Here is a 19,961-nt window from a genome sequence, read left to right as displayed (position 1 = left end):
TTGCAGAGTTAGCAGCTACAAAAAGCTTTTCACTTCTTACTAGTAAACTTAGAGCATTTGATCTGTAAATGGAGACAGATCAATGTCTCAATTTATAAATGCAAATATGTGAATGGGGCTGCTGCAAATGGGGGTATGCATCACCCCAGGTTTACATCCAAAGGTGCAGCAGACATCTGCCAAGTCACCCCAGGAGTTGCATGAGAAAAGCAGTTTGTATTTTCTCCTTGATCAGGCAAATACAACACATGCACAGCTAGAGGATATTAAAAATAAATATATATTTGTAAGTCTTCCCAAATGACCACATTAAACAGAGATCTTGGCTAAAGATTTGCTAAAGATTTTGTCCTCAAAGTTAGGTGCATGGGTAAGAAGACTGAGAGACCACTTATGTTGGAATATGCTGCTTATGATACTGCATGCTTTATTCTTCCTTTCTTCTAGCAAGATCATATCCAGCTCACTGATGCATTCTGTTCTACACAGAGCATTTGAAATATTTGGAAATCTTATCTACATTTTTGCGCATATATTTTTGCTCCTATACTGGATTTTACCTAGTCCGTAGGCAGCAACACTGTGAACAAGTGAGATAATAAAATGTTTTGAGTCAGACCACTGGGGTTCTCAAACACTCCATGACCACCTGATATGAACCCTAAAACATTGCAGATCAGTCTGCTCCATTCACATGAAACTCCTGTGTCTGCAGATTCGGTCAGGCTCTTTTCAGCCTGTTTGGCCTTGCAGTAACTGACTGCTCTTGGAGCCCCAGTGGGCTCCTTGGAGCAAGCTGCTGTCCTCCTCGTCTTGAGTATTTCGGTATTCCCATCCTGCTCAGCCCTGATTCACAAGATGACTGGGGTCAACAGTCTCATCTTTGCTCAAGGAGTTTCCTTCTGGCATGTTCCTCAAGGCAGTCCCAAGCCCTGAATTCTGCAGCTTGCACCTTCCATTCTGGCTTAGGGAGCAGGGTCCCAGGGAACAGAGGGCTTGCACCACAGGTCTGCCCAAAGCAGCCCTGCGTAAGAGGTCATCTTTAATATCACCATGTGATCTATTTAGGTCCCTCTAAGTACCCTCTGATAGGACATAAAAGATCTCAAGGCATCATGCTTCCAAACTGCAGGGGATTGTATTATAGGGTGACCCCTGGTTAGTCTCCCTGATCTGCTTTGCAAGAAGAATGGCACCTGCATCCAGCACAGGAGTCTGGATGAAGGACAGCGTCCATAAGAGTACTCCCTGTCAAGCTTCCATGTTTCTGCACCTCACCTGAGTGTCTGGCCACATTCCTTTTCCCAGTTTTATGTGGCAGTTCACATGACCTAAAATAATCTTTAAATGTCCCGGGACATTTTCCATTTAGTGACTCAGCAATCCCACAATAATGAGAAAAAAAACACCTTAAAAGTTAGCTTTCCCCAGATGCCCACCTGGCTGACTCCATTTCTCCAGTGCTCTGAGTGATGGAGTGCAAACCTGACGATGCCATGCACCTCAAAACAGTGCATTAATTTATTTCGGAGTGATTTCATAAGACTCAGCAGCCTTCAACCAAGAACCAAGTACGCTCTGGCAGAACGGTGGTCGGAGTCTTCCTCCACTCATTCAGAACATGTTATTGCTGGTGCGGGAAGCAAATACAGCCGACCAGTAATGCCTGCTTCCAAAGAAAACACTCACTTTACTGTATCTGGTGTTTTGAAATGTACGAAAATAAATTATTTATTATCATGACTTTTGGGCTGAACCTGTTTATATGGGCTTGCATCTGTCTGATCTGAAGACTGAGTCACTGACTGACAGACACCCCGTTGGCTGGTCCAGTTACTTACATTATGTCCATACTGTTCCAACAGCTTAAATAAAAATAGCAAGCTTGAAACTTCTCCTCTGTTGGCATTTCTTCATAGAGACGGGGTGTTGCTTAAAGAAACATCAAATCACGCTTAAAGAGGTCAGATCTGGAGGGTGAAATGGTAGAATTAATGGTGAGACTCCCTGGCTGCACATTTCCAGCCCAGCTTTAGACCCCTCAGCAGCTGTGCTGGATGCCAAGAGAACGGGCAAGGAGGTTTGGATGACTTGTGAACCGCTTCAGAGCTTCCTGCAAAATATCAGTCGATGAGAATTAAAAATCTGCTGAAGCACAAAACTTGCAGCCCTTCTGCCACCGTCAGCCACTTCCACGCCTGGCAGCTGGGGCAAACTCACGAGTAGTATTTCCACAGACACCAAGTTAATTCTTTTTCCACCTTTTCCCTTTCTACCCTCTCATACCTGGTGCAGACTGAAGTGAGAGCTTCAGATGCGCCTCTTGAAGAGGATGATGGAGGTGTGGGATTGCAACAGAACTCTCCCATCCCTGTGCCAAAGGGCTTCTGTTATCATTCTCTTCACTGTGCCATCCAGCAAGGTAGTTCCAGACTTGCAGGCATTGAAGGCTTTGTACCATCAGTGCAATTTTCTGATTTCCTGGCTTTCCATTAGTTTGTAACCTTTAAATTTACGTTTCCTGAATTTATTGTTTATCTCATCATTACATCAGCAACATTACTTGAAATAATCTGACAGTTATACGGATCCTCAAGTGTGAGCTAAAGAAAAGCTACCTTGGTGGGCAGAGAGAGGTAAAAAGGCCTGAGGCAACAGGCAAAATGTTGGCTCTCCTCCTCATTTGCTTGATTAACTAGGAACTGAAAGAGGCTGACAGCGAATGCTGCATCCCATAAACAAGCAAAAAGTCCCAACCTAACTGGCAGACAGCATTCCCATGGGACCTGGGCACCCAAATGGCTTTTCTGGGATACACTATAGCCATAAACACAAGAAAATCCTACTAGTGCTGCAGCCAGGAGCAAGTAAACAAGAAGAGCCTTGGCCATTTTGAAGGTCAGAGGCAATACTGCTGCTGCAGTGCAGAGGTACAGTATTAGAAGAGGCATTAGCCATCTCATAAACCTCATCCTGGAGGCTTTAGTATAGATACTAATGATACCATGACGAGAAAGGGATATTCCTAGGGCTCTAGTGAACCTTCTGCCTCTGTCAACACTGTGAAGGCTACAGTTCCTTACCTGACATGTCATCCTTTTGATGACTCCTTTGCAATATCTTGAAACCACAAAGAATAAACCATACATATTTATGCTGCAATACACACCTGAGTGTCTGTCTCCCAGGAACCAAGCAAGAAACCAAAGTATAGTTATGCCTTACTATTACTAGTTTGAATTGTTCATCATTTTCATTCAAAACACTCTGATCAGGATTAGGAGCCCAAGCATATCAGATGGGCTACAGAAAACACTGTGACTTGTCTTTTGTCTCAGAAGAACTTTTAATTTGGTGAGTACAGCACTTGTGGGCTAGATCTACATGCGGTCAGACACGTCTTTTCCACCTGAAGGTAACACTCATTTTTATGCAACTGAAACAAGTGTCTAATCCCAGTTTCTCCCTTGATTTCACAGATTATTTTTAAAGAAGAGGAAGCAATTCAGTACAGTCTGGACTTCTGTGACCGAGAAGAACATGCAAGATGAAGAGGTTCTTCTGCTTAATACGCATACCTTGGAGCAACAGTCAATATCTAAATGAAGTATAATATTCTCTACTCGCTCTGCACTTGCAAACATGGAAGACTATGAGTAGGATGTGTGTTTGTGGTTGAGGAGGTATGCAAGCTATGCTCTGTGTGGATGGAATATGCCTGGTGCTGAAAGCTGTGGGATGGAAGAATGAATGCAGTTGTATTGGGAGAAGGAGGAATGCTTACACTATTTTGTGTCCTCAAATGTGGATTAGCTTGGACAAGGATGTAAGGTGGGAAAGACATATCCTGAACACCTGTTTCTACATCTGTATTTTTTTAACTCGTTTTGGAGACAGCATGCCTTACTTCACTATCCTTATTCTGCACTCAGGTCCTTTCCATTTCATGCAGAAATAATTTCTTCTCTTATGAAAGTCAGTTGTGTTTCCAGCCGGGGGAAGGCTGCGAGGGGAGTGGTGCCCATATGCACGCATTAGGGCTGAAGGACTGTCCTGGCTTCAGCTGGGGTAGAGTTAATTTTCTTCTTAGCAGCTGGTGCAGTGCTGTGGTTTGGGTTTGGTGTGAGAACAATGCCGATAACATGCTGATGGCTTTACTTGTTGCTGGGTGATGTTTATAGTAAATCAAGGACTTTTCAGTTCCTTGGGCCCTGCCAGCCAGAGGGCTGGGGGTCATGGGAAATTGGGAGGGGACACAGCCGGGACAGGTGACCCAAACTAGCCAGAGAGGTATTCCATGCCATATGACGTCATGCTGAGTATATAAACTGGGGGAAGAAGGAGGAGAGTGGGGACATCCAGCATTATGGTGTTTGTCTTCCCAAGCAACCGTTACACATGATGGAGCCCTGCTTTCATGGAGGTGGCTGAACACCTGCCTGCCCATGGGAAGCAATGAATGAATTCCTTGCTTTGCTTTGCTTGCGTGCGTGGCTTTCGCTTTACCTATTAAATTGTTCTTATCTCAACCCTTGAGTTTTACATTCCTTTCCAATTCTCCTCCCCATCCCTCCGGGTGAGGGGGGAGTGAGCGAGCGGCTGCATGCGGCTGGGTTGCTGGCTGGGGTTAAACCATGACAAGGAGACTTGGGGACACATCTGTCTGGGTAAGCACCGGGGAACTGGAGCAGCAGAGAAGCATCTATCCTGGGAAGCATCTATCCTCCTGCTGCTGCCCTGAGCGCACTCCATGCCAGCTAACTTCCCTCATGCTGGTGCTTACCTTCCACACCTCAAGCTGCTGCTGAAATCAGTGGGAATTTGGTCCAGGCAAGGCATTCAGGATGGCCTCTTTGGGGAATGCAATTAAGGCAGCCACATTCTCAAAGTCCCACACAAAATGTGCATGCAATGATTTGGCAAACAGTGCTATTCTCACCTTTGTCAGCAAAAGGAAATTTAATTGATTTATCAAGAAGCTAAGGCTAAAAATCTCTCCAGAGGCAATGGAAATATATGCACTTTCACTGACCTCTGAAAATACATGATTTATGGGAATACCCACTTATTTACCTAAATTCCCACAAACTGACCTGAAAAAATTAGTCCTTGATCTGTGATGTCAAAGGACATCCTCCACAGAGGCAAAGTCACTGAAGGAGAAAGAAGCAAAAACAGAATCAAAAGTATTATTTCAGACTAGAAATACATTGAAGGGATAGAAAATAATTTGTACTAAGTAGTGTAACAGAGTATTACTTGGCAATGCTGTTAGGCTGCAGATGGACAGAGAGACTTAGGGCTTCAAGCTAGTTTGGTTTGGCTGTTGGTAATTAGGAACTTGAAAGGAAATTTAAAAACATAGTAATAACAATTTCGACTCGGAAATGCTAGAGTTCCACAGACCTATAGCCACATGCCTGACCTCTGTTCCCAGGGAACCTCCACACGCACCCCTCTGCAGAGCTGCTGGGCTTGAAGAAGTCACACTCCACTTCTAATTTTTTTACAGGATAGCTACCACCCCTCAACACTATGCTAGGTGTCTGCTTGCCAATACTTTCTGATGGATCACTGAAATGTTTAGAATGCAGATTTTAGGACAAACACCCTTGTGAAAAGTTTTATGTTCTCTTACGGTGTTTCTACAAAGATGACAAGACTTGGACTTTGAAGATGTCCCATGAAATAATTCAGTGCAGTGGACTGGACAGTAGGTAGTGCCTTTGTCTTGGAAAGATGAAGAGTTTTGTTCATCCTGTCAGATTTGAATCTGAGATCCAACAGATGCAAATGACATGCACTAGCAAATGCTAGTTCTTAAATTTTCTTTGAAAAAAGGCTTGATGAAATTTAACCTTCCTCCTTGCAGTCCCAGCACAGCCAGCTCCCCTGAATTCAGTCAAGAAATATGAAGAAAATGAGCTATTTCAGATGTCAGATCCAAAATGCATGCTGTTCTATGTGTAAAGAAAGAATTGTGAAAATTAGATGGACCACCATCAGTTTTGATGTGAAATGCTTGAATTGATCTAGGATCCTGTATAGATCTGGGAACTAAGGACATGAAAAGTAAAAGCCCCAAAGTCGTCAAAAGTAGATCAGAACGAAATCTGTAAACTCTTTTTTCTAGAGAGTGAAAAGTGGGTTAGGCCATGCTCTGTGGTGGTTCTGAACCAGGACTGGATGTTCTGTCATGCCTCAGAGATCTAATCTGAAGTTACTCTTTGGTGTCCTCATGGAGATCTAAGTAAAGAAGCTGTAGAGTCCATCAGAATCCAACCGTGAGAGCCTGAAGCCAGATTTGGATCTGGACTCTGTGGGTTTGGCTCATTTCTAGGCATAAGTGAAAATGCATTTGGTGGTCTGATTCAAGACTCCAGCAAACAGGTGAGTTGGCTTTGTTTAAAACCACTGTGTAATTCTGCGTGATTGGCACCTTTCACTTAAAAGAATCCTGAGCTGCATTAGCCAGCAATGAATTAAATTGGCAAAGGCTTGGGGAGGTTTGTAAGCAGCTGGCTCTATTCAAGGCTTAGATTCTCTCATTTTCATGAACCCAAACCCACACTGGAATAGAAAGCAAAAGAATAAACTACCTACCCAGCATCTGATAGCAAGAAGAATGCCATTCTTCGTAAAAAAAAACAAAACAAAAATCCCTCTTAATGTGATAATCGTACAATAACTAATTATTTCAATGAACAAATGACACCAAGACAAGAAGTATCCTGGAGTCAGAGGCATGAACTTTTAGCTGGTAGGTCAGTGGTAACGTATCTTGTTTGAACAAGCCTGACAAAGATCTGCTGAGCAATATCCATTGGGGCCAACAGCACTTGGCTGTCTGCGTTGTGGTAGAGAGATAGACTTGGATAACAGTGTCACTCACTCCTTCGCTGACACCAGCCAAGCATAATGAAGCGTGGCCAAAGCCTTCTTCAGCGTGATGGCAAGAGTGAAATGCTAAAAAGACCTAAAACTGGTTGATATGGATGAATTAGAGTAAAATGGCTGCAGTAACAATGATCTGAGACGGCATGTCCAGCACTGAAGCCAACACTGCCCTGTTCCAACCCCCTCCTTCCTCTTTAATGGCCTTCATGCTGCATTTTCATGTATGCTGCAAAAAATTATGTAAGTACATCCAGCCCACAGCAGTGTCAAGGGATGTCTACACCGCAGACTACAGCATAATGCTGAGGTATCTGGATCAGCTGTAAATGAGCTAATCGGAGTACCTCTGGCCATGTAACTGCAGCTTCAGAATGTGCTTTGCATAACTAGTTTCTATTGTTATTTTTAACGCTCATAATAGCATTAGCACTGTAACAGAGTGGAAGTGTCTAAGGCCAGGGACCTACCGATCTAAACACAGATCACATCCACCCCCAAAACTTCTGAAGTAAGATCAGACACAGCAAGTGGATATGGAGAGGTGAGCAGGCTGAGCACAAAGAAATCAGCTGAAGATCTGCACTAGCTTAGTTCTCACAGGAAATCCTTGCTGCCGTTAAACCCAAATATTAGCTGAAAATGAAGACAAAAGGGAGAAAAGAAAATTACATCATTTTTTCTATATTGAAGGAGAGTTTTGCCTGGCTGCCATCCTAAAACAGAGAATGAAAGTTTCACTGGTTGCATCCAGTAAATTCTAATCTGTATTAAAAACTAAGCTATGAAGAGGTGTTTTCTTGTGCGTAAAAATCCAGCCTGAATTTTCCAGGAGCAATGCTATTTTAGCTGTTTCACAAACCTGACCTACAGTGTATAGCTTCTGGCAGTAAAAGAGAGATCTACAATACCACTCAGAACACCTTAATCCATTTTCAGAGAAAGGTCAATCATCAGGTTAGCGTAAAATTTCTGGGACTAGACTCTCTTCTAGACCATATTCTTCCTACAAACCTGCTAACAACAAAGCTGTGGGAGGCAAAAAAAGCGTATTGGCACTGGCCAATGTTTGTGAGCAGGGTCAGCCCAAGTGAAGGGCAGCCCAGCCCTTGTAAGCTTCATGTTAAAATGGGAAGTGTAGATTCAACCCAAGGAATCTGGTTCATCCACAGGCCAGCAGATATCTTTTAAACCAGCTAAGAACATAATTTCCTCAGCCGTGAGAAAGAAATCTAAAAAAAGCAACATGGATTTTTTTCTCATGAGCAAATTGAGAAAGTGTAAGACCATAATCATCATGGTCCAGTACAAGGAGGATGTGATGGCTGAGGATGACTTCCAAGTGTAACTAAAGAAGTAAAGGGATACTGTGTGGCACAGCTCAGTGATGATAACAGATTAGCACAGATTAACGTGCTTCTGAGCTCCTAGGTGTTGGTTTGGCACTATGAATGACCCAAGAAAGAAATCTTAACATGTTATGCGTGTGGAATGTACTCAGAATCTGAAGGAAGCCACAAAAAATAGACATACTTCTCTATCTGTAACACTAGCTGATGGCTATTTCCAGTCCTTCTCTTTCTCCAATGCATCTTAGAAAATAGCTTTTAAATTCATCAGATCTTGGACATACAGCATGGATAACGTTCCAGCAAGTAGCCGTTTATTTTATAAGGGGATTTAAATATTGTAAAACTGAATAAAATGCAGGTGTTTGCAATACAGACAAGTGAACCTAGTGTAAACTCTACAAAGATGTGACTTCCAGATTAAAAGGGCTTTGCACAGTTTGTGCTGCCTCAGTGGAGGAGGTGGGTTTTGGATCAGCTAGTGTAGCATCTTCCTTTGCATTATGAGGCCCCCGATTCAAACCTCTGCTCTGTTCACACACCAGGGAAACACACGCAGTAAGACAGATGGTGGCCATATTTACATCTGCACGATTTTGTTAACTCTGAAATTTGGCTGAATAAGATCAACCAGCAGATTGCCCAAACACAAATAATTGCCATCTAGTGTCTGGAGCTGCCATGCTTTCTGAGAAGATGGACAGTAAACCCATACTGTGCTACTAATCAGATGACTCAGACGAGGCTACTACCGAGGGATGCTGGGATTAACCAAAGCAGGAGCAAAAACACATGTGAAGAATAGATTCACTGATTTTCACACTGGAGTTTGGTAGCAAGGAAAGAATTACAGCTACCTTTTGGAAAGTTTCCCCAACGATCAAACCCAAACCTTCTGGCCCATACAAGGATCAGCCCCCTCAAGACGACAGATTATATGGAAAACCTTACAACAAGGTTTAAAGACAATGAAACTCTACCTGTGTCAGTTCATTGACTCCTGATTTACACCAGGAAAAGTGAACAGATAGCCAAGGTAGTACTAGTTAATTATTAAATATATAATCAGTGTAACCATGCCCTCTAGAGGACTAAGTTTACCTTCATAGAGTCAAAACCAGCCCTTTGGTCTGAACACGGAAAATGTGGGGGAAAGGTGTTCTGGAGGTTTGTATTTTCCTTCCCATCTGAATCTAGATGTGAGTTGTGATTTCCTTGCCGGCACCATACTGTACAGTGGGTTGAACCAACCCCCCAAAATGGCACCGATAGGTGAGTTTTAACTTCTGTACCCACCTGGTGTCTCTGCCAAACGATTAATTCAGCTAATCCCCACCCAGAGACTGAAAGACTGATCTGAGGTCTTATCCTCTACTAAAGGGAATGTCACTTCTGTAGACATTCATGTAGCCTTGCTTTGCAAGGCCTGACCCAAATCAGCATGTTGAGTATTAAATAAACAGCTTTCATTTTCTTACCTCCTGCTTTCCACATCTTCCTTCCTTTTCTTTTTTCTGCATTCACTGGCAATTTCCCCAACTTTCCTTGGTCAGTGCGGTTTACATTCCCAGTTGGCTTGAGCTGCAAAAATGAGAGTGAAATCAATCTGCATGCAGTTTGTTTGCCATGGCTGTGATCACTCCAGTTCGATGGGATGCTGGTGGCAGGATCAGCTAGCTGTGTGTTCATGGGTACTTGGTGCAGGCTGTAACACCTGTCCTGAAGGAGCCAATAAATGCTTGTGGAGTTAGGTCTGAAATGTTTTTGGCCTGGAATGTCCACATTTTGATATCAGGAACCCACCGCTGTGAGCATGTGAGCCACATACCACCAGCTGTATGGGCAGCTACTTTGAAAAACAAAATCTGGAAAAGAACAGGGAAAGGGTCAAAGGTATGAGCTAATAGGAGGCAACAAAAAGGATATTCTCCCTCATCAGTTCAGTAGGTTTCTGCTAGTCAGGCTGGTCTATGCAGAACTCCAGATATTCCCTTGGAAGTCCTGCAGACCTGCCTAGGGATGCACGGCTGGAGTGGTGGCCTTTGTTCAGGCTGTAGAGGGACAAGCACACAACAGGGAGCCCTTGCTTTCTACCAGAGAGTATTTTGACATCTTTTCCGTGACACCTTAGCTTGTGTCTCAAGTTAGACTGCTCCCCAATGGTTTAAGGGACAAACATAATTAGAGTGCAGCTATATTTTAGTAGGTCTGTTGAGTAAACCCAAAATAGCTCAGACATGGGATTTTCAGATTCTGTACCATTAGCTTTGCTTTTCTCATTGAGCCACTGGGATGTTAGACACCGAATATACTATAGCTGTCAGACACTGGTTTTCAAATCCACTCTGGGGATGTTTTCTTTTTTCTTTTTCTTTTTTTTTTTTTAAATCCCACTTTACTGTATTTTTTTTTCTTCTGACTTTTCTCCCAATACAAGCGTATGTGTTTTTTTCCTTGGTTACTTCCACTCTGCTGACCTGTTTTTTTGCCTTCCTTTGGAAATGTTTAGGTGTCTCGGCAATGGAGAGGATGAATCAGTGAACATACAGCGGGTCTGGGAAAACCCCGGCACAGAGGAGCGTGTGGGGAGCAGAGAGGATTGCAGAGCCTTTGGAAACAGCTCAGCAACAAAGGATGCTATCATTTTCCTTTTCTCTCTAAAATTTTATTAGCAGCCAGTAGTGCTGCCCCAAGCAGATACTGCCCTTGCTCTTAGTTCAGTAAGACCTTTGTGCCTGGTTTAGAGCAAAAAACTCAAAACATTTTACCGACAACTGAAAAATACATAACATAGCACAAATTTTCCAGCAGTAGGAAGATCTTGGCATATTGGAAACTGAAGGATGATTTGTTGGGAAGGTGCAGACCTACCCTCACAGAGGTCTGAGCATGAAAGCGCTTACTTAGGGTTTAATTCATTCTCAGGAACAGCAACTGCCTCATCTCAGGGTTGTGTCTCCACGGTTCAGTGCTTGGTCACAGCCTACTGGAGATACGGCCATTTGCTTCAACAGCAACAAACACACCTGAGAAAGAGGCAGAGATCTGTAGATAGTTCCTTAACAGAAAAAAGAGGCCACTTCTGTCAAGTAAATTATATGATATAAAGGACATTGAAAATTTGTCACACAAATATTGAATAAATGCAGAACAATGTAACATCATGATCTAATTGGATTTTCAAATTAACATTGAGTTGTAACCTTTAGATACTCTCCTTACTAAAGGTCAAGAGCAATATTCTATTTGTTATTCTTCTGTTTAAAGTGTCTTCTAGAGAAAAGAGTGAATGAACTGTAATTTAGGTGAAAAAAATTCCCCCCAAGCATTAAGTCCTGTGTCTTGGCCCTGGGGCAGGGATGCACATAATTTTAAACATTTTGAGTCATCCCACTGATTTCAGCCAGATTAGTCATATGCTCAGTCTAAGCACAGCGCTAAGTACAATGTGTGATCAGACTTTTTATTTCAAAGAAGAATAGATGGTTCATGCTGAGGTTTACAGAAGCTCCCCCCATTAAACCAATGACATATGCCTGTGCCCTGACCATTTGAAAAGTGTTTTATAAAATTGCATGTAGACTTATTACAAACAAATACTTTTTCGCCTAGAATCAGTTGAATCTGAATCAAATGGGTGTGTTGAAATGAAGACTGAAAAACAAGAGTGAGTTGCGTAAACTGATAATACTACTATTAGGGTTGAGTAACATGCTAGACCTTTTTCTGAAAGTTGTAAATATTTTTCGAATTCTGAATATTTGATACAGCTACAGTGACTGACATTCTGGTTTACAGCATGAGTAAATCACATCATAAATAAAATTTAAAGGTAGTTAACAAAATAAATCTTGATGTTAAATGGGTGAAATGTGGGTTCACCATTTGAAAATGTCATTCTTTGGTTTTGTAGTGTCCCTTAAAGACTAATCTAAAAGAAAATTAAATTAATCTCGTGCTCACCACCTTTAAATTGCAAAAGTGAATAACTTTCAGGACTTGCCAATTACTAGGGAAACTTCATAGCTGGATTATTCCCAAATTGCACACCCTTTATTTTAACCACTAAAGGCAAACACATGGTTTTGATGGATCGTAAAAGAACAGGTTGCTTTCTCAGTACTGAAAGAAGCTGTAATTACTTCCCTTGTTCGGTGACTTCCTGATTTACTTAGGTTGTTATGGGTGATACTATTCTGCTAAGGTAATTGGAGCTGCCGGAGTGAAGCTGATGACCTGAGGGAATGACCAGTGGCTTTTCAGTCTAGGTGACTTGCACCTAATGAGTAGAGTCGTGCTTCCCAGGAAACGAGGACACTATAACTGCCTTAAGTACTCGGTATGTGTACTTTAAAGGCTTACGTTTTGCAGTCCAAGCGAATTATGTCTCTGTATGACATTCAGAAACCAAACTAAGTTCCATATACAGCTAAAATAAAGGTATTTTCTTCAGATAGAAATATGATTAATGGGTCGTGCTGGGAAGGGGAGCTTCAGGTATTTCTTTAGACAAGCAAATGTCAACACATTAACACGAGGTAACCAACAGTTCCTGAAATCAGTCTTTTCTGTAACACAATAGATAATAAAACATGGTTGCAATGACTGAAAATGGGTTATTTTACTATGAATTAAACTACTTGAGTTAGACGTGAAGCCACGTAAGTTTTCAAAGGCTGGCACAGACTTAGGGAGGGCATCATTCCTGAGCCATCCTTGGAGGAGAGACATAAAGTTGCATGCAGTTAGACTCCCGAGGGAACTGGCCAACTCCTCAACAAATGTCCCTTCCATCCCTCAGCAGATGAGGCAGACAGCCACCCAACATCTTAGCACTGCCCCCTTGAAAAGGCATTTCTCTCAGCTGGCAAAGAGAATATCTCAGTTTAGCTATAACTGTTGCTTGGTTTGGTTTTTGCACATTTTTTCAGATACGTGTTGTATTACCTTTCTGTTCAGAAGGACAAACTTTGACTTGCTGCATGTTGTCTGAAATTGAGATACAAGATTTAAACCTGTGGTTCCTGATTCAAGGTATGCTAGATCTCACGTGTTTTGAAACTAGTGCTGGCTTGGCTTATTGTGCAATAGGCTAGCTGCTCCATGTAAACTGATGGGAAGAGGTAAAATCATCCAACTCTGAGGATAAAAGTCCTGTATCATGAATCATACATAGCTTTCCCCTTCAAGTCCCCTGTATAGTCTGCTGGATCCATCTCGGTATGAAATCTTTCAAGGGGTGTGGGTACACAGAGAAGTTATAGAGAGATAAACACAATTTACACCATTGTGTAAATTCAATTTACAGCACTTCATAGCTGTCTGTTGCCCTAAGAAGAAAAGTCAATGTACTTTTACTCCAGGGGAAAAGCAAGCATGGACAAACACTGAGGAGTAGATGAGATGCTGATGGTTAACACCTAAAGCTAATCACACAGTAGCTCAACCACATCCACAGATTCATAGTGTCTCTTAGAAGGTGACACATGTGAGTGTGCAAAGACAGCCCAAAACCTAGGTCTCTAGGACACTCAACATCTACGGACTGATGTTAAAACACTGACCAGGAAAGAGTTTGTCTATGGGACCTCTTCAAAGTGGCCAGAAATGCTAACACTTAAACTATTAAAATCTTACAGCATCATAATTTCAGGAATTATTTCGAGTGACAACTTGCCTCTTAATGCAAGAGGCTGCAGACAAGTACATTTACAGCTAAGATTCTTCAGCACCTGCAGGCACCAAGAGCAAGTCTCACATACGGTATCCAGATGTCCTGCACGGCTGGAAAAGGCACAGAGCACACAGCATCCTCCAGAAGTCACCATGGAGGGTGCTCCTTAGAGAGGCAGGTGGCCAGTTAATCATTGCAAAGGCTCAGTCCCCCATCTTTTCTTTCCCAAAGTCCAACTGAAAACCTATTCAAAGCATTAGAAAACCTGGCCGTTTCTTTAAAGTATTCTAACAGTTTAAGCCTTCCTTGTGAAACACATGCAAATTACATTTCCAGTGGCTGGTATACAAATTGGATGCCAAGCCAAAATACCATTATATAGCATTCTACCTGAAGCCCAGATCAAAATTAGCGATTGAGGACAGGCTTCATAACATAGGGAGCTCCAGGAGCCTTACTTAAGCTGATCAATTGAATAACATCACCATCAAGGACTTAAAAGATGATCTGAAGAACAAATTATTTTAATTCATTATGGATTCTGGAATAGCAGAAACAGAGGTACTACTGATGATACAGAAATAACATTTATGGAAGGCAGGAGTTAAAGCCAGAAACCTGAGCCTGAGCTTGGGAGGGCACATGTGCCTCTGAACACACACAGTCGAATGACAGGGGAAATCTACACAAGTGCTAATGCAGAAACAGATAATAAATTATAGTTTGCAATGCTGTGTGACAGGGAAGATTCCTATCTCTTAATTGGAGCAGATAAAATTTCTTTCTTGTGTGAAGTAAGAAGGCACATGCAGATACCCCGTTCACCTGGGACCTCTGCCATCAAGAATGGTTCCAAAGAATGTTTATTAATATGGTGATAGGCGCTTTATATATATAAATATATATGCCAGGGCCAACACCATACCTGACCTAGAGCACGTGCGAGCAAGTGCAGGGGACTCTGTCAGATAAGGTGCCATCCACATTCACTTCTTTAAAAAAAACTAGAGACCTCCATGATTTTAGATTGCTCAAACTCTCAGAGCTCATTCTCATCAAAGCTCCTGGCCTGGCCGAGGGCTGGGGAAGCAGATCTGTCCTGGTCTCCAGGATGGACTATGGGAAGCTAGAGCTGTATGTCAGCATCCTGCTGACATTTCACCTGAAAACACCCCCACATCCCCCCTTCTCAAGTCAAACAGCCTTATGGAACAGCAATGTCCAAACAGAATCTGGTGAGGACTGATACATCAGCCACGTGGGTGAGTAGAATCATTTAGGTGGGAAAAGCCCTTTAAGATCACAGAGTCCAATCCATTAACGCAGCACAGTCAAGTCCACCACTAAACCATGTCCCTAAGCACCACATCTGTGTGTTTGTTTAAACACCTGCAGGGATGGTGATTCCACCACCACCCTGGGCAGCCTGTTCCAGGGCTTGACCACCCTTTTGGTGAAGAAATTTTTCCTATAGCCAACCTAAACCTCCCCTGGTGCAACTTGAGGCCGTTTCCTCTTGTCCTGTCACTTGTTACCTGGAGAAGAGACCGACCCCCCCTGCCTACAGCCCCTGTCAGGCAGCTGCGGGGAGCGATAAGGTCCCCCCGGAGCCTTCTCCAGACTAACCCCCCCAGTTCCCCCCGCCGCCCCTCCCAGGACTTGTGCCCCAGCCCCTTCCCCAGCCCCGTGCCCGGCCCTGGACACGCTCCAGCCCCTCAATGTCCCTCTGGCCGTGAGGGGCCCAAACCCGAAGCCAGGGTTCGAGGGGCGGCCTCACCAGTGCCGAGCACAGGGGGACGGGCACTGCCCTGGCCCTGCTGGCCACGCTGTCCCGGCTACGAGCCAGGGTGCTGCTGGCCTCCTTGGCCACCCGGGCACGCTGCTGGCTCCTGCCCAGCTGGCCACCAGCCCCCCCAGCCCCTTCCGCGCCGGGCAGCTCCCAGCCCCCTGCCCCAGCCCGCAGCGCTGGGGGGGCTGTCGTGCCCCCGGGGCAGGACCCAGCACTCGGCCTTGTTGAACCTCCTCCAGCTGGGCTGGGCCCCTCGGCCCGGCCTGCCCAGGTCCCTCTGCAGAGCCTGCTGCCCCCGGCACATCAGCTGTCCCCCAGCCTGGTGTCCCTGCAACCCGCCTGGGGGAGCGCCCCGTCCCCTTGCCCAGCCCCTCGGTAAAGATGTTAAAGGGACGGGCCCGGCCCTGAGCCCTGGGAACCCCCCGAGTGCCCGGCGCCAGCGGGATGTGACTCCATTCCCCACCGCTCTCCGGCCCGGCCGCCCAGCCAGACGTGTGGATCCCAGCCATCCCCAGAGACTGCTGTGTGTCTAAGTGGCGTAGCAGGTCGCTGACCATTTCTCCTTGGATTATGGGGGCTTTGTTCCACTCCCCATCCCTGTCACCCAGCTCAGGGGGCTGAGACCTTGAGAACAACTGGTCTTAGGCTGTCAAAGGCTGAGGCAAATAAGTCATTAAGCACCTCAACCTTTTCCTCATCCTTTGTGCCTATGTTTCCCTCCACATCCAATAAAGGATGGAGATTCTCCTTAGCCCTCCTTTTGTTTCTAATGTATTTAGAAAAAAAATTTTAATGTCTTTTACAGCAGTAGCCAGGTTAAGCTCTAGCTGGGCTTTGGCCCTTCTAATTTTCTCCCTGCATAACCTCGTGACACCCTTGCAGCCCTCCCGAGCTGCCTGCCCCTTCTTCCAAAGATCATGAACTCTCCTTTTGTCCCCCAGTTCCAGCCAAAGCTCTCTGTTCATCCAGGCCATCTGCCCCGCTGCTGGGCTTTCAGCTCATGGGCACAGCCCGCTCCTGAGCCTTGAAGTTTCCCTTCTTGAAGAATGTCCAGCCTTCCTGAACACCTTGGCCCCTCAGGACTGTCTCCCAAGGGACTCTGTCCACCAGACACCTAAACAGGCCAAAGTCTGCCCTCAGGGAGGCCAAGGCAGAAGTTCTACTGACCCCCCTCCTTCTCCAAGAAGCAAAAACTTTTACTGTTTTGTGATCCTGGCCTCCAGCCTTCACATCACCCCCAAGTCCTTCTCTGTTCACAAACAACGGGTCCAGTGGGCGTCTTCCCCAGCCAGCTCATTCACCAGCCGTGTTGGGCAGTTCTCTTCCACACACTGCAGGAACCTCCCAGACTGTCCCCTCTCTGCTGTGCTGTATTTCCAGCAGACATCTGGTAAGTTGGGTGCCCCCCGAGAACAAGGGCTAGCAACTGTGAGTCTTCTCCCGGCTGCTTATGGAGTGTTTCATCTGCCTCTTCATCCTCGTTGGGTGGTCTACAACAGACTCCCACCATGCTATCTGCCTTGTTTGCCTTCCCACCAATTCTTACCCATAATCACTCAACCCTGTAGTCACCATCATTAAGCTCTAGGCAATCAAAAGGCTCTCTAAGATACAGGGCTACCCACCGCCTCTCCTTCCTTGTCTATCCCTTCCAAAGAGTTTGTAGCCATCCATTGCAGCCCTCCACTTGTGCGAGTCATCCCACCACATTTCCATGAGTAATTAGTGACCTTAAAGGATAAGTGGGGCATTTTTGGACTATCTCATCCAGTTGCTGTAGAATTAACAGCTGATATTATGAGCTCACGTGGTCAGCTGTGTCAAAAGCTACTGGAAAATCATACTAGGTAAGCAGTTACTGGGAATCTTTGTGGCTTTCAAGGAGACAACCGCCACCAGCCAGGCCAGCTGGGACTCAGGCTGTGCCAAGAAGAGGCATGGCACTGGCCAGGAATGACGCAGTCTGAGCCCTCCAGGACACACAGAGGTTTGCCATGGGGTCCTCCTCCCTTTTACAAACCTCCCTGAAGGAAAAGGCACTGATAGGCAGTATCCCTGGGGGAGTTCCTGAGTGAGGGAACAGACGCTCTCTGCTTCTCTGCCCACCTCCCCTCCAAAATAATCTGACATGCCCAGAAAGTGGAATATGGGAGATTATGATTAATGGCTTTGTTTACTCTTTTGTGAGATGTTATAACAGGCAAGGAGATAACGTTGTTGAAATACAGATCTGTCATAAAAATAAGCAAAAAAAAATGCAAGTAAAACAAAACAGTCTTCACGTCTTAACTTTCCAGATGTACGTTTCTGAGTTCCCACTTGGGTTGTTATTATTATTATTACTACTATTACTATAATAATAGGATTCCCAGTCATGGAGCAGAACCAGCACACGTATAGAAATGTTAAGACTGGAGACAAGAGGTGTGTGCAGCCAGCCAGGGGAGCAGATGTTGTCTCGACTGCTTTTTTCAGTGTGCTGAGCACTTGTAACCACCATGTCCACGGGGGAGCCCAGCAAGACAGGCAAGTTGGCGAGAGACCTCACCTAACAGAAGGGACTCCAAATCCTTTTATAGTCACAGATTATGAAACTATCAGCCACAGTTGTTAGAAAGGAGGAGGGGGAGGAGGCTCAGGAGCAGCCTTAAATCTCTTTAAGAAACAGCCTATCTCTCTATTGCTTTGCCTTCAAACATGGGTTTAAGCTGCAAGATTTGGAACCAGGATCAGATGGTTTGGGGTTCAACCTTCCCCCAAACCCTGGGTCAGTTTGTATTTAGGGATTTGGCCTCTGTTTGTCAATGCAAGAAGGGCTAGCTGCAGACCTTGGATCTAAATTCAACCCTTTCCAAACTTACCAGGGAATGCTTCGACCCATCTCTATTTGTCTTGGGTAGGGGAGTCACTCTGATGCTATCTGCAGTGGAACTTTCCATTAGCAACAACATGAGAGACAAAGAGCTCATGTTCTGACCTTTATAAAACTATTCCTTAACAAAATTTGCTCAAGTAAAGAATCCACAACCCTCTTTGGTTTTACTCATTTAATTGATACGGACATAAAATATTTTGCGTTGTTTTAATAATAGTTTGGGTTTCTGCTATTTAAAAAAAAAGTTCATTTCTCTGAACATATTTTTAGCAAAAATATTTTGCTTGAACTTTTTTCCTCTGCCTTCAAAGGCTGCTGCACAGTTCTGGGGTGCTAAATACTAAACTCACATTCTACCACTCCATCTCCTCCCATTTGGATGGTAATCACAGGATCTTGATGCCAAATTCTGGAAGATATTTTTTCCAGCAGCAGCATCTGGCTTCTTGGCAGACCCCGCGAGCAGTTGTGTTGGCAGCAGTGGGAGCTGCTTGAGTCTGTCATGTGTTTAGGCTGCTGCAGAGCTGTCTGAACCGCCTTGTTGCCTTAGACAGTATGTTCTCTTGACTTCCATTTAATTTTGATAAATTTGTACTTTCTGTTGTCCGCCTGGTAACGAAGCTCTGTCGATCCCGAAAGGATCTATATATAGTTTCTCTAATCAAGAATAATAACGGATGTTTGTGGAGCGCTTTTCAGCCCACCAGACCCCAGCTCCTGCTCAGCAGACAAAAACTACTCCGTGACCTCTGCAGAGGGATCATTTTGCACACCGCTGAACTGCAGCCACCTCTAGAAGGGATCACGGGAGCCACTGAAGTCGCAGGAGACCCTCGAGGTCCAGGCGCTCTCTCCACTGTCCTGCCACATGCCAGGAACACTCTGACTAATGCTTGTCACGGGAAGACCAAGTCTCCAGCCTGCAAACTGACTCACAGAGCTCATTAGAGGAGCCCCCTTTTGCCTCCTGAGTACCTTAAATTCTGTATTCTGGTGAAGGCACACCAGGAGGGATCTGCCACTTCTGCTTTACAGACTGGCAGTGGAATAACTTTGAACTTGACTTCCTTTCAGGCTAAATGAAGATAGCAGTAAGGAATGGATTTATTTCCTACAATGCAAATACTTAAACATAATTCCTGGCTCTGGGGAAAGTTGCATATGAAAAAAAGAAAACTCTGCTTAGCTGTATATTCCCTTGTTAAACTTGAATTTCTTTCTTGATTTCATCTACTGGAAAACCCACCAGGGTGCTCATACAGCTCTCTGGGCTGTGATTCAGTGCAAGACTTTGCCCTCCCATTCCCATTGCTGGAAATCACTGTTTTAGGAGACATTTTTCTTTAGATATGCACTTCTCTTCCTGAGGCTCAAAATGTC

General features: G+C 44.5%; 1 long non-coding RNA gene across 1 annotated transcript in view; it reads right to left on the bottom strand.

The window, feature by feature from the left end:
- Positions 1–9,723: 9,723 nt before the first annotated feature.
- LOC130153997 (uncharacterized) overlaps positions 9,724–19,961 on the bottom strand; it is a 105,387-nt gene continuing 95,149 nt past the window's right edge. Inside the window, exons 2-3 of the long non-coding RNA XR_008823557.1 lie at positions 11,147–11,269; positions 9,724–9,824 (exon numbers count right to left, since the gene is read on the bottom strand). This is a non-coding gene — a long non-coding RNA (uncharacterized LOC130153997). The remainder of the gene's footprint in view (positions 9,825–11,146; positions 11,270–19,961) is intronic.

The sequence above is a fragment of the Falco biarmicus genome, chromosome 8, assembly GCF_023638135.1.
Source record: "Falco biarmicus isolate bFalBia1 chromosome 8, bFalBia1.pri, whole genome shotgun sequence".
NCBI lineage: Eukaryota > Metazoa > Chordata > Aves > Falconiformes > Falconidae > Falco > Falco biarmicus.
The sequence above is the reverse complement of the archived record's forward strand: the minus strand, read 5'-3'. Positions and strand labels throughout refer to the sequence as shown.